General features: G+C 35.9%; 1 protein-coding gene across 1 annotated transcript in view; it reads left to right on the top strand.

Moving 5' to 3' along the window:
• The window catches only part of PEX7 (peroxisomal biogenesis factor 7), a 77,056-nt gene that overhangs the window by 33,312 nt on the left and 31,220 nt on the right, over positions 1 to 12,524 (top strand). The window lies entirely within an intron of this gene.

Genomic DNA, 12,524 nt, shown 5'->3' on the forward strand with positions numbered 1-12,524 from the left:
ATGTGTTTATCGTACTAGTAAAATGATCTGAGCTGGGCACATTTGAATATTTGCCACTGGGATTAATACTGTATTTTTTCTGTTTTTATAACTGCTGCATACATAAATTCTTTGCTATTTAAAGATAGCCTTGCTGCTCCATTTAAAAGCCTTTTGTCCTGATAGTTATTCCTGTAATGACACCTTTCTACACAGTAGGTTGTGTAGCCAATTTCTTTTAAATTTAGATTTTAAAAATTGTGAAATTCCATTTCTTCAGGGTTAATTATATGAATCTTAAGACTGAGATTGTTATAGTTGAAAGAATCAGTATGAGTATATGTATGTTTGTGAATGTATGTAGATGAGTGTGTATATGTGTGTGTGCACATATGCATCTATGTATGAATATATATGTGTGTGTATGTGTGTCTCTAGCCATACGTCCCAGTTCCAATTCTACACTACACAGTGTTTATTCTATTTTTTCTCCTTTTCCAAATTTGTAACTCCTAATTCCCATTATCCACAATATATGGACTTAATTGCAAACCCTAGAATGCTCAGAAAGCAGTTTCAGAATTGCAAAGCCATGTCTCTGTGAAACAGAATCTCACTAATTGGAGTTTTTTGCATCCCTAACAGTTTTAATTGGGTCTTTCTGATTTGGGAATCCTATGAAGGGACATATTAAATCCATTTCTGTCCTGTTTAAAGGGAGAAACCTAGTGACTACCTGTACTTTCTTTTCAGAATTGTCATCATGATCTTAACCCTACTGGCCATTCCCTGTTTTATCCATATACTTAAGTATCCTTGAAAACTCAGTTGGGAAATGCCTGACTTTTGTAGATGTAGATTTGTCGCAGGAATATTTGTTAAGACTGGGATTTTGAATATGAATGTATTACTCTAAAATCTTATAGGCAACTAAACACGCTCAAAAATGATCACAATGTGAGGCTCACGGCCTTACTTTTCTCTCCATTTCTAAGAATTAGGCTTTGCTTCTTTCCTGAATCCTGAGCAAGACAGAGATTGGAAGATAGATGTTTAGTGCTTCTGGGGAGAGGAATGACTTAGGTCATGATTCTGTGAAGTGCTATAAGATCAAAAGTGTCACAGCTATATCTGTAAGCATTTGGAAAAAGTGAAATTATAATTAAATAATATGAGATCCTTAACGTATAGGTGGAAACGACATTTAATAGGTAGTTTTCCTATATAACTTAGAGTCCAGGTTTCTTTATATGTAAAATGGAATTAATATTGTCTATCCTCACAAGATGATTATAAGAATTTACAGAACAAGACATGCTTAAAAATACTGTGCTAATTTTAAACTGTTTCCAGCCTTTGCTTCGTGTCTCAAGACACCTCACCAACCCTATTCAGTAAAAGACCTCGTTTTTCTCTTTTTTAAAAAAAAAAAACACAACAAAAAACTATAGGGCTCAAGCACAAATTATCTCAGTTTCTACCGCAAGCCTGCAGATTATCTAAATCTGTACTAATCCATTCCTCTGCTACCACTGGACATGAGTGCTCTTAATCCCATATGCTCTTGTTTTTTTCAGAACTTTACTCCTTGAAATCACCCCTTCTCCCTCCTACATCATTAATCTTCAATTCCCCATTGACTTCCTCCTTAGCCTGTACCTTGTTCCTTTATCCTGTATTTTCCTTTAACTCTTCTCTTATATTTCTCTTGCCTTCCCAGCCAAGCTTTTAGTGTCCCCTAAGCTTCCATTCACCAGGGCCATTTTAAGGTCTTTGGGACCATTATCCCTAGTCAAGCCTGAAGCCTGGTATTCTTTTTATTTTTCCTCTGTAAAAATGGTAATCATTTTCTCAATATGAAGTGGATTAAAAACTTAAACCAACTTCCATCAAAGGCAGTATGTAGAAGCAACATCCTCTTTTTTCCAGAAAGAGAATTTTAATTTTAACATACATTGTGGCTACTAAATTACTGTTCTACCTTGAGACTAAATGTAACTGGAGATTAATAGTTGTGTATTTCAATATAGGACTGTCAAAGACTTTATTATGAGAAGGTGAATAAACAGAAGAAGAAAAAATCATTTTTTTAAAATTTCAGTTTTGAATATAGGTACTGTATCTTGTAATTCTCAAAACATGCTGAGAATGCGGCTTTAACTATAATAATGTCTCGCATTATTTGTGTGTGATGACCACTCATTGGAAAGGTCAGAAAAGATATGTTTTTGGTAGATTTTCTTACCCCATGTGATATGAGTTAAATTTATCCTCTGAAGAATTTTAAATCTCATTGGATTGATGATATTTTTAGTGCCAGAACATTCATTTTAATAAAAAAAGATTTAAGACAAAAGACCACCCGTAACTTGTTTAATTTTTAGCACTGATAATTATACAGTTATTGCCTCTAGGTTGGGCGTGGCTAGCTTTTGTAACATAAACTCTTCAAATATAAGATTTCATCTATTTGCTCATTTTTGTATTTTATTTAGTTTTTTAAGGCCTTAAAAATTCATTTTAAAATAGTTCCTATTGGGGCACCTGGGTGGCTCAGTCGGTTAAGTGTCTGACATCCAGGTCATGATCTCACGGTGTAGGAGTTTGAGCCCCACGTCAGCACTGCGTGAACAGCTTGGAGCCTGAACTCTGCTTTGATTCTCTGTCTTCTTCTCTCTCCCTGGCCCTACCTTGTTTGCTCTCTCTCTCTCTCAAAAATAAATAAATATTTTAAAAATAAATAAATAAAATAATTTATATTGTAGACATTATATCCAAACTGACGATGTGATGGATATTTTAGTAACATAAAATTCAAGTTCCATATTTTTGTTTTATGTAGATATACTATCATGTCTAATAGAAAGAGGTTTAAGTAGTTTACCTATATAGTAGCTCATTATGTTTCACTGAGTAAATAATAAAAATCTAAAAAGTAGTATGCAACATAGCGTATGAAATTATTTAGTGTGTTTAGATTAAATAAAAACTCCAGCCTTTATGAAAATACCAGAATTCCGGTTAGCTGATGGGCAATATGCTCTGTAACAGTACATGTTGGTTCTTTCTAAACTTCACTCAAGATAATAGTACTAAACCTATAATATTTTGTAGTGAATTATTCCCATTCTTCTGTGAATGTTATCACCGTAGATTTTAGCATATTATCTTCCTCTGATGTGCTGTCCATTAGGTTACTTCTTTTTCTGCTGAGCCATGTTTGCCCTGCAATCATGCATGAGCGTGATTTGAATTCGGAGTGCTTGTTTTTGGTTTCATGCTAAGTAGATTGTTGTGTAATCCCAGTCAGAAATCAAAAGATCTGCTATGTATGACAGCCAAGCAAAAGTAAAAGCTGCTGTAATTACATTTTTTCATTAGGAAAGGCAACATTTTGTCTCTTCCAGGGGTAGCAGATCTTCTCGGATATTTAAAGAGAGAACTTTCATAAATTGATAAAAGCTAAAATGATCAAATTAGCCTTAGACGAATACTCTTCAGTTTCATGATACTTTTATAAATACTCTAACCTTACAAACATTTTGTTGTCGATGGTCTTTGGTAGCAAGATACCAAATAACAGTGTTTCTTTTAGACTTACAGAATTTTTGGCAAGAAAAATATGAAGTGAGTTTTAATTCCAGTGTTTTCAAACTGTGCTCATCCAAGCATGTATGATGTGAAACTCACTCTGCCTATACCAACAATGTTAATGTTTCCAACTCAACTGTTAAGCTCCTTTTTGGTTACAAAATGGTACAGCTGTACTCTGTTCTATGATTCAGGCATTTTTATAGAAGGTCTGTTATCTGACAGCCCTTGTAATAGAAGGTTCAGAATATCTTGCTGAGGAAACGATAAAAGTAAAGGCCTGCAGAGAAGTAGAAACACACTAAAGGGAGTCCTAAGCATGTCATTTGCGTTGGGGTTAGTGCGAGTAGCCGGGAGCTATGTAGTCACAGATACAGATTTGGGATAGTGGAAAGTCCAAGTTGCATGGACTAATTGTGGGCTGGCACATTCCCTGATAACATAGGAGTCAGGACCACGGACTATGGAGCCCAGCTGCCTTTTACTTTCTGTATAAACTTGAGCACACTATTTTAAAATGGCATAGCTCAAAGTCCTCTTCCTTAAAATGGAGAGGATAATCGTACCTACCATATAGGCTTGTTATGAGGATTAGATGAGTAATATACACATATGCTGGCACAGAGTAAGTGCTATGTAAGTGTTTGCTACTATGGTCAGTATTACTACTACCAGAATGGATGACGACAGAAGACCATCCCTTTGGGGTTGAGGCCCATTTCAGCTCTAGTCTCCAGGGGTGAGAAAATAATTTGTATTTCATGGCAACAGAAGCAGGCAGCCTCAAACCTGGCCATTTGTTGTCCTCTGCCTCCTTGGAGTTCAGTTTCTTGGTGACAGTGTGAACCTTTTTTGTCAACGTGTTAGACACTAGCATTTTTAGCAGTCCTTTTCTTCTTTATAAGGCCTGATAATGGTACAATTTAAATTTATTAAGTTTGTTAATTCAACATAAAACACAGTAAGGGCTGACCAGCGGTTTCCTGATAAATGTTTAACAGCTGGCTCTCTAGGTAGGTGGGGGCAACCTGATTTGTGGTGTTGGAAATATAAGTTTAGTGGCGTAAGCCTTCCCACCGTGGCCAATATCAAGCTGCCAGAGTGATGTGACGTCTGTAAACGTAGGTCGAGGAGGTGTGCACATCCTGCTCTCACGGCCCAGAACGAGCTGGCTCCAGCACTCCACTGGGGCCGATCTAGACCTAGCTGATTGCGTTCTTAATGATTATTGATTTTACAAAGCTTTTATGATTGTAATATGTATGTATATGTGCATTTTCATTGAAAAGTGTCTGGAAAGGTATATACCAGATAAACTTTACTTAAGCATTCTTTACCTCCTGTCCTGTCCGTGACTTTTACCCCCTTGGAAGAACACTTTTACCCACTTATTTGTATGGAGGTGAAAGGACCTGAGGCTTAATGTGTGTGCTTTCCTAGTTACGTTGACACTTTAAATTAAACCCGCAGTAATTCTTAGTAGGGGCATATTTGGTTTTGTGGCAGTGCTGGGGGTCCCGGGTCAGTAGCACCCTACTGAATGGATTTCAGGCAGTAGGAATGCTGAGCAGGATAGGTCCAAGAGGAGAAGAGTCTTAGGCCTCCACTTCTGCCACATCAATATCTGTTCTTATATTTAACTTCTTATTTTTGATTAGCTATGTCTAGTTTACAAAGTATGTTCACATACAGTATTTACTTTAATCCGTACATCGCTACCGTGGGTGTGTACTCCCATATCCAGAAGGCAGTTGTTCCAGGGAGGCGGGGGGAGGGGGGGTGGGCCATTATCACACGGCTGGCAAGTAATGGAGCCAAACTTGAACCAAGATCTTTTATTTCCAGATCTGGTACTTTTTATATTCCTCAATACCTGAGCACGTCTTGTAAGTCCAGACCTTTATGTATTTCCAAATAACATAATTTTCCCCTGTTACATAAACATTATCTCCTTAGGGACTAAATTGCCAAAATACAGTATTGTTTCTAATACCTATAGCTGTTTCAGAATTGAAGTATTCGACATAATTGTGTCTTGACAGTGGTAGACACATAAAACAAGCATGGATTTAAAAACCTTTCAGAATTATGAAATATGTGTATACAGATACACATGTAACTGTATATACAACCGAGCATACACATATGTGTACACATTTTTGTTGAAAAGTGTTTGGAAAGATCTAACCAGAATTTAAAGAAGATTACTGATAGGTGGGATTTCAGGTATCCTTACCTTAAATTTTTTTCACTTCTTTAATTGGAGTATAACTTAGGTATGTTTACAATCTTGAATCTTTCTCAACAGAAGTCTAACCTTCTCTGACCAAGGCTGACCGTGTATAAGTTATTGAACTGCCTGTGTAATGTAGAACTGTCCTGAGAAACCGTGGCCCCAGAAAGTTTTACTTCATAGTTTCTTTTACTTTTTATATGTTTCTCTCTACTTCTTCACTTGCAGATGGCATGTTATTCTGCTTTTATATGTACTATTTTTAATCTCGCTTAATATAATTCACATAACTTAAAAATAGCCATTTTTCACATACACTCACTTTTCTGTGTGTTTTTTTTTTTTTTCTTTATTTTGGGTTCTTGTTCCTCTCAAAAGTCAGATTCCTAAACACGTGCAGTGTTACTAGGGTAAGTACATATCAGATGTCCTTGTGTGAACTATATTACTATGTTATTGAAATATATTTAAGTCCCAAGTTACAAATAGGATCTATTCCTGGACATACAACATAGTTAAACTTATATAATTTTAAGTTTTTATTGGGAGAGATTAGACAGTCTAGGACCAAGACTTCGTAACTATTTCATTCAGAAAGAACGTTTAAGTTCAAGATACAACAGAATTGCTAACTTTTTCTAAATTATCTACTCATAGATTATAAGTTAATAAAATTCCAAATTTTCAGAAAGAAGTACTAAGTGGGAGTAGGAAATGATCTAGAACCAGCACTATGTCTCCCCATTCTTTGGTCTCTGGAGACGTATGGGAAAGCTCTATGGGTTCAAAATCCTTTATGTGGTGGGGTAAACATAGGTTCTTTTGAGTCCATTAGACTTGGTGATAGGCCATTTCCTCCATTTAGTAGGTGTGAAAAACACGAAATGATACCTGCTTTGCAGAATGTTCAGAATGTTAAATGAAACTATAAACACTCTTGGCACATAACAAGTGCTTAAAGAAATAGCAGATACCTTGAGAATTGTTATAATAAGTTTCCTGTTTTAAAATGTAAGTACTGTAGGGAGAGTTAAGGTATTCATCATTCATGCCTTACCTCGCCTTACTTTAATAAGATAATTATGGTGCTTAAACCTTGGAGGAGCTCTGTGAACGGCAGTTCTCGTCACATTGTGGAGATGGGATGGGGGAAGCACACTGTGTGAAGGTGCAGCATGAGCCAGATCAGTGCACGCTGGGCACAAATACAAAGTTGAGCACGTGTGGACCATTGTATTCAAATCCATGACCACCTGACCAGTTCTGCTTCAATTCAGCCTGTATTTTTCTCTAAATTATTATATATTTGTTTAAAAATTATTGCTTAGGGAAGCAGCATGTTGTAATAGAAAAATAGATCTGGTTTAAAATCCTGGATTTGCCATTACTAGGTATTCTTATATTTAATCTCTTATAAAGACACTTGACCTCCCATTGTTTCCTCGGTCATAAAACACATTATTATGAGATTTAAATATCAGTGTATGCAAGCCTGTTCCCATAGTCCCAAGCCCATATCTAGCACTCAATAAATTTTAGTTTCTTCTCTTTTTCATTCACATATTTATAAGCCTCAAACTTTGTACTTAGTACTGTATCACTCACTATAAATATATGCTGTTATAATTCTGATCACAATTGTTAAAAACAGGAGTGCCTGGGTGGCTCACTCGGTTGAGCGTCAGTTCTTGATTTCAGTTCATGTCATGATCTTTTTCTTGGGATTGAGCCCCGTATCGGACACTGAGCTGAAAATGCACAGCCTGCTTGGCATTCTCTCTCTCCTTCTTTCTCTGCCCCTCCACTGCTCTCTCTCTAAATAAATAAAAAAAAAATTGTTAAAAAACAAGCAGAATCACAAAAAGACACTAAAGTTCTGATTTCTTCAATTTATTTTTAAAACGTTCAGCAAAAGTATTCTTTTATATGTGTATGTATAGAGAAAGATAGAAAAGTGTAAAATTTTAATAATTGGTGAGTCTAGACAAAGAATATATGAGTGTTCACTATGTTCTTTGTAATTTTTTTGTGGGTTGGTAATTTTTAAAATAAAAACATTTGAGAAAAATAAGCTGTATTTGCTCATGTAAAATAAGACACTGAAAATGTTTCTTACTAATACCTTCTCATAAATGTGATATTTAGTGATACTGTTTAATTGTGAAATAAGATAAATAGCTTTATTATGTTGCATGAGCAGGAAAATGGTCTTTAATCATATTGTAGTAAACTTAGAATCTTAACAAAGCAGCAGATGCAGAAATGCCTTTTATCTTTGTCGCATTTACTCTCATGGGACTTGCCTTTATATAGTAAGTGTCTTAACTTTGGTGTGGTTGATGGGCTTTTTTGATCCTTATGTTTATTAGCACAGAGATTTCCACAGGCAGACACTTCTCTTTCTTCCCCTTCCCCATAAAAAAAGGTCAGCCAAAGTCAACAGATAGTATAGCTGAATATGTACTCTGCCTTGCAAACCTTTCATTTCAACTTTACCTAGTCCCCCTTACCCACAAAAAAAGGTCAGTCAAAGTAAATAGGTAAGAAACGTGGCTGAGTGGGAGCTCGTATGCAGTTTCAAATGATCATTTTACCTCATCTTTAATTTTTTTTAATGTTTATTTTTGAGAGAGAGAGAGAGAGAGAGAGAGAGAGAGAGAGAGAGAGACAGGATGTGAGCGGGGGAGGGGCAGAGAGAGAGGGAGACACAAGATCTGAAGCAGGCTCCAGGCTCCAAGCTGTCAGCACAGAACCCACAAACAGCGAGATCATGACCTGAGCCAAAGTCAGATGCTTGATCTTAACTGAGCCACCCAGGTGCCCTTACCTCATCCTTTAAGAGAGTTCTTAATTCCTCTACATTTGTTTATGAAATCACAAGAAATTATGTGGCTAATGATATGAGACTATTTACATCTGAGGAATGGTGATTGAATCCTTAATGTGATCAAAGAATTGTTTAATATTCTGTGCCTGTCAGATATCTTAGATGGGTCTTTGTAACTCTATCACAGGTTTTGCTTCGTGGCAAAGGTTCACTAAACTTCACCACTGATGTTAGGAAAGCATCTTAACGTAGTTGTCTCTGGTTTACTTTTCAAGAATGAGAATATTTGCATTCATATATTTGCTTGATTCTTCTAAGGATATTTTGGTACTGAATGTATTTTGTGTTAATAAAGCATATTGCTTGTTTACAGGGTAGGTAAGATTGTCCGTTTTGTTATTTTGTCCCTAGTACCTGGGACATGTATATACTAAACTTTTAGATGTAAGTGAATTTATGTTGCATGAAAAGCTAAATTACTCTTTGCTTACTCTGGATGTAAAAGCCTACAACAATTGCATTTTGATATGGCTTTCCCTTTAATTATATTTGAGGTAGTCATTAATAAAACTGAATTTAAGGTGGAAAGTTCTGTTGGGATAAGAAAGTGATATTTTTGCAGGATAAATCTTGCAGTTCTATTACATTTAAGTCAGCACTGACTAGATCACAAAATTTTGCTACTTAACAAATTCAGGGCCATTGTATTGGTATCCTGATTATCACTTAAATTTATAAATTGATATATTTTATTTTTCCTCCTACATTCAATTATAATATGCAATTTTATAATCTCTTTAATAAATAATGATCAATTTAATAACTCTCTTTGAGCTTCATATAACTAACGGTTAAGGTGTTTGTATGTGTGAAGCAGTAACTCCCAAGTTTGTTGATAGATTGATGTTTTTATATGTCCCAAAGGGTTTTTCCATTTGACTTGTTTAAATTAGAAAAGTCTTGTGTTGATTATTGTTTATACTGGAAAGATCTTTTGATGAAATGAAGCATAATTTTACAAGTTAAATGCCAGGTGAAAAATGAAAGTAATTTTCTGTAAAATGAAACAATATACATTAATTAGAAAGAAACATATATAAGACTTTTTGATTTTAAATATCTTGATTTATAACTGCAGAACATTTTCAGAATTATTTAGTACTAAAATGTTTCATGAAGAATCAACCCAAATCCGTGTCTAATTCATAACCTAATGCAAGCACATGAAGAGACACTTAGATCTAAAAGGAGTGAGGAATGTTAAGCCTTAGCTTTATACACTATAAGTCACTGCTTTGAACTTTAAATTGTGTTGATTAGTTCCAACAGAAAATTTGTGGAGTTTGCCAGTTCATTTGCATTATAATTTTTAAAAACTTCTGTTGTGCATTTTCAATAGGCAACTGAGTGGCTTTTGTTGTGTATGTTTACATTTTCTAATGCAGATAATGTGTTGTCTCATCTTCCGTAGCAGGAGGTCAAAGGATAATATGTGAAAATGAAAATAATCAATGAATTCTGTGAGCATGTTATTTGGAAATATAGAGCAAGTAAGTACAGAGTATCAGAAGAAACAGCTAAAAGAATGTAAAGTGAGTGCCTCTGAGGTGAAGGGTTGAGAGACTGTTCAGGAAGCTGCTGTTCTCTGTCATAAGCCTTGTAGAATTAGTGAACTCTAATCCGTGCGATTACAGTTTTTAAGAAAAAGGTAATTGGGCAGAAAGCCTCAGTGTTCCCCGCTCTGAGTTATCTGTGCACATAGTGAGCCTGTTTATTTAGATCAACTGGGTACTACTCGTCAGTAAGTAGTAGTTTATTCTGTCTCCTAAAAACTCAAGGATAAATAATTCACCCTTGAGATCTGTGTTGAATCCCCAGTCTGGATTGCAGCAACACTAAATATTCTAAAATTGAATCTTAGAGATTTGACCTAATGGAATGAACCATACAGAGAATGAACACCAATAATTACTAATCTAATTGTCTCTTATAATTCAGCAGCATCCCTTATGTTTCTGCACTATTAGGGCAAGTTATGCGTGTATGCATGTGTCAAACAGAGACTATCTGGGGCTAGCTTATATATAGAAAAGGTGAGATGTTTCCCAGGATCTGGGGTCCCTCGGAGCGCCAGGGCAAGAGTGCAGCAAGGGGCAAAGGAAGGTACTGAAACTGCTTTGCTCAGGTGCCTGCTTCTCATTTCTCCTCTTTCCACACTGAGTTTTTTTCCTCAAGCTTTCATGTCCAGTCACCAGAAAACGAACAGAATTATTTGGTCTGCTCCGTGTGTTTTTCTCTTTCCCACATTTATCCCCTGTATCCGTCCTCTGCTGACAAAGGGGTTGTTCAGTAAAGGAGATCCTTGTAAGCTGTGGAGACATCCCGCAACCCGACAGCCTGAGTGGTCTTACTCATAAATGCTTAGCTGCAGAGATGAGGATATTAACAATTTCGTAGCGATAACAGTTTCATAGCTAGTGAATGACCGAAGCCCAGGCAAGCAGCTGCTGTCAGTTTGGCTCTTCAACATTTAGGTACACAGTTCTCCTGCAGCCTCATCCAGTCACACTAGGGTCTGTGCTTCTGTGAAATAACCTTTTGCCACATTTTCGTAGGTAGTTAACCTAGGTAGCCACGTTTTGGTGCCAGTTACAGTTCAGTTTAGCATAGACTAATCTCACCCCCGGGATACTGATAATATTTCATGCTATATAGGGTTCTTCCCACCTCCTTTAGATAGATACTTGTTTGAAACTTTATTGCGAAATTATTGCATGGCTCTTCAGTTTGTACCAATAAGCAGTAAACAAAGCCTATAAGAGTTTTGTTTTTTTTCTTTTTTCTCCTCTTGTTGAGATGCGCCATTTTTCAGAAAACCATCCTGTATTCCTGCAGATTGCAACCATGAATACTTTCAGAGCAAGCTTTCCATCAGCTAATGGTTTTCTTTAATTTGTCAGAATACACTAGGCTTTGTGTTATATATAGCTCCTGCACTCAAAGGTTTTTTTGTGATCAAGTGGTATAAGTCCCTCTAAAATACTGATCTAATGAAAGATTTAATTGAAATATAATGAACTTATTTTGATAGAAAATCTCAATTCTAGAATTTTGTAATTAACCTTGAAAGTTTGTAAATATGATTTCTGGATATTTGTGAATGAGTTGTTCTAGAAGTCACCTCTAAGGGGTGCCTGGATGGCTCAGTCAGTTAAGCGTCCAACTGCAGCTCAGGTCATGATCTCGGGGCTGGTGGGTTTGAGCCCTCCGTAGGGCTCTGTGTTGATGGCTCAGAGCCTGGAGTCTGCTTCTGATTCTGTGTCTCCCTGTCTCTCTGCCCCTCTCCTGCTTGAACTCTCTCTCTCTCTCTCTCTCAAAAATAAACATTACCCAAAAATAAAATTTAAAAAAAAGTTGAAAAAAAAAAAAACAAAAATAAACATTAAAAAAAATTAAAAGTCACCTTTGAAAATTGTTCAGTAATTCTTCAAAATTAATCATATTTTTCATTTAGCAGACAGTATTTTTCAGTTTTAAATTTTATGTTATTACAAGTTCAAAAAATAAACAACTCTCCAATCTAGTCATGCAAACAAATGAGCATTAGCACTCAGTAAATATTCTTTAGTTAATGAATGAAAGTTTAACTCTTTACAAGATTGTTTTGCTAGTGTACGATTTCAATGTTTTAATCCCCTTCAACAGCAATACAGACAATAAAATAATAAGCCCATGATTCCATGTGTTCTACTCAGGTTCACTTCAAAAAGATGGGAATCTGTGAGGTTACAAAAAGATCTGATGGGTTGAGTGATACAAAAGTCAGGAAGGGACAGCAAAGTAGATGAGAGATGCAGTAGGTCCATATAAAAAATATTAGGACAAAGGAAAATT

Source organism: Panthera uncia (assembly GCF_023721935.1).
Source record: "Panthera uncia isolate 11264 chromosome B2 unlocalized genomic scaffold, Puncia_PCG_1.0 HiC_scaffold_24, whole genome shotgun sequence".
In the NCBI taxonomy this organism is placed as follows: Eukaryota; Metazoa; Chordata; class Mammalia; order Carnivora; family Felidae; genus Panthera; species Panthera uncia.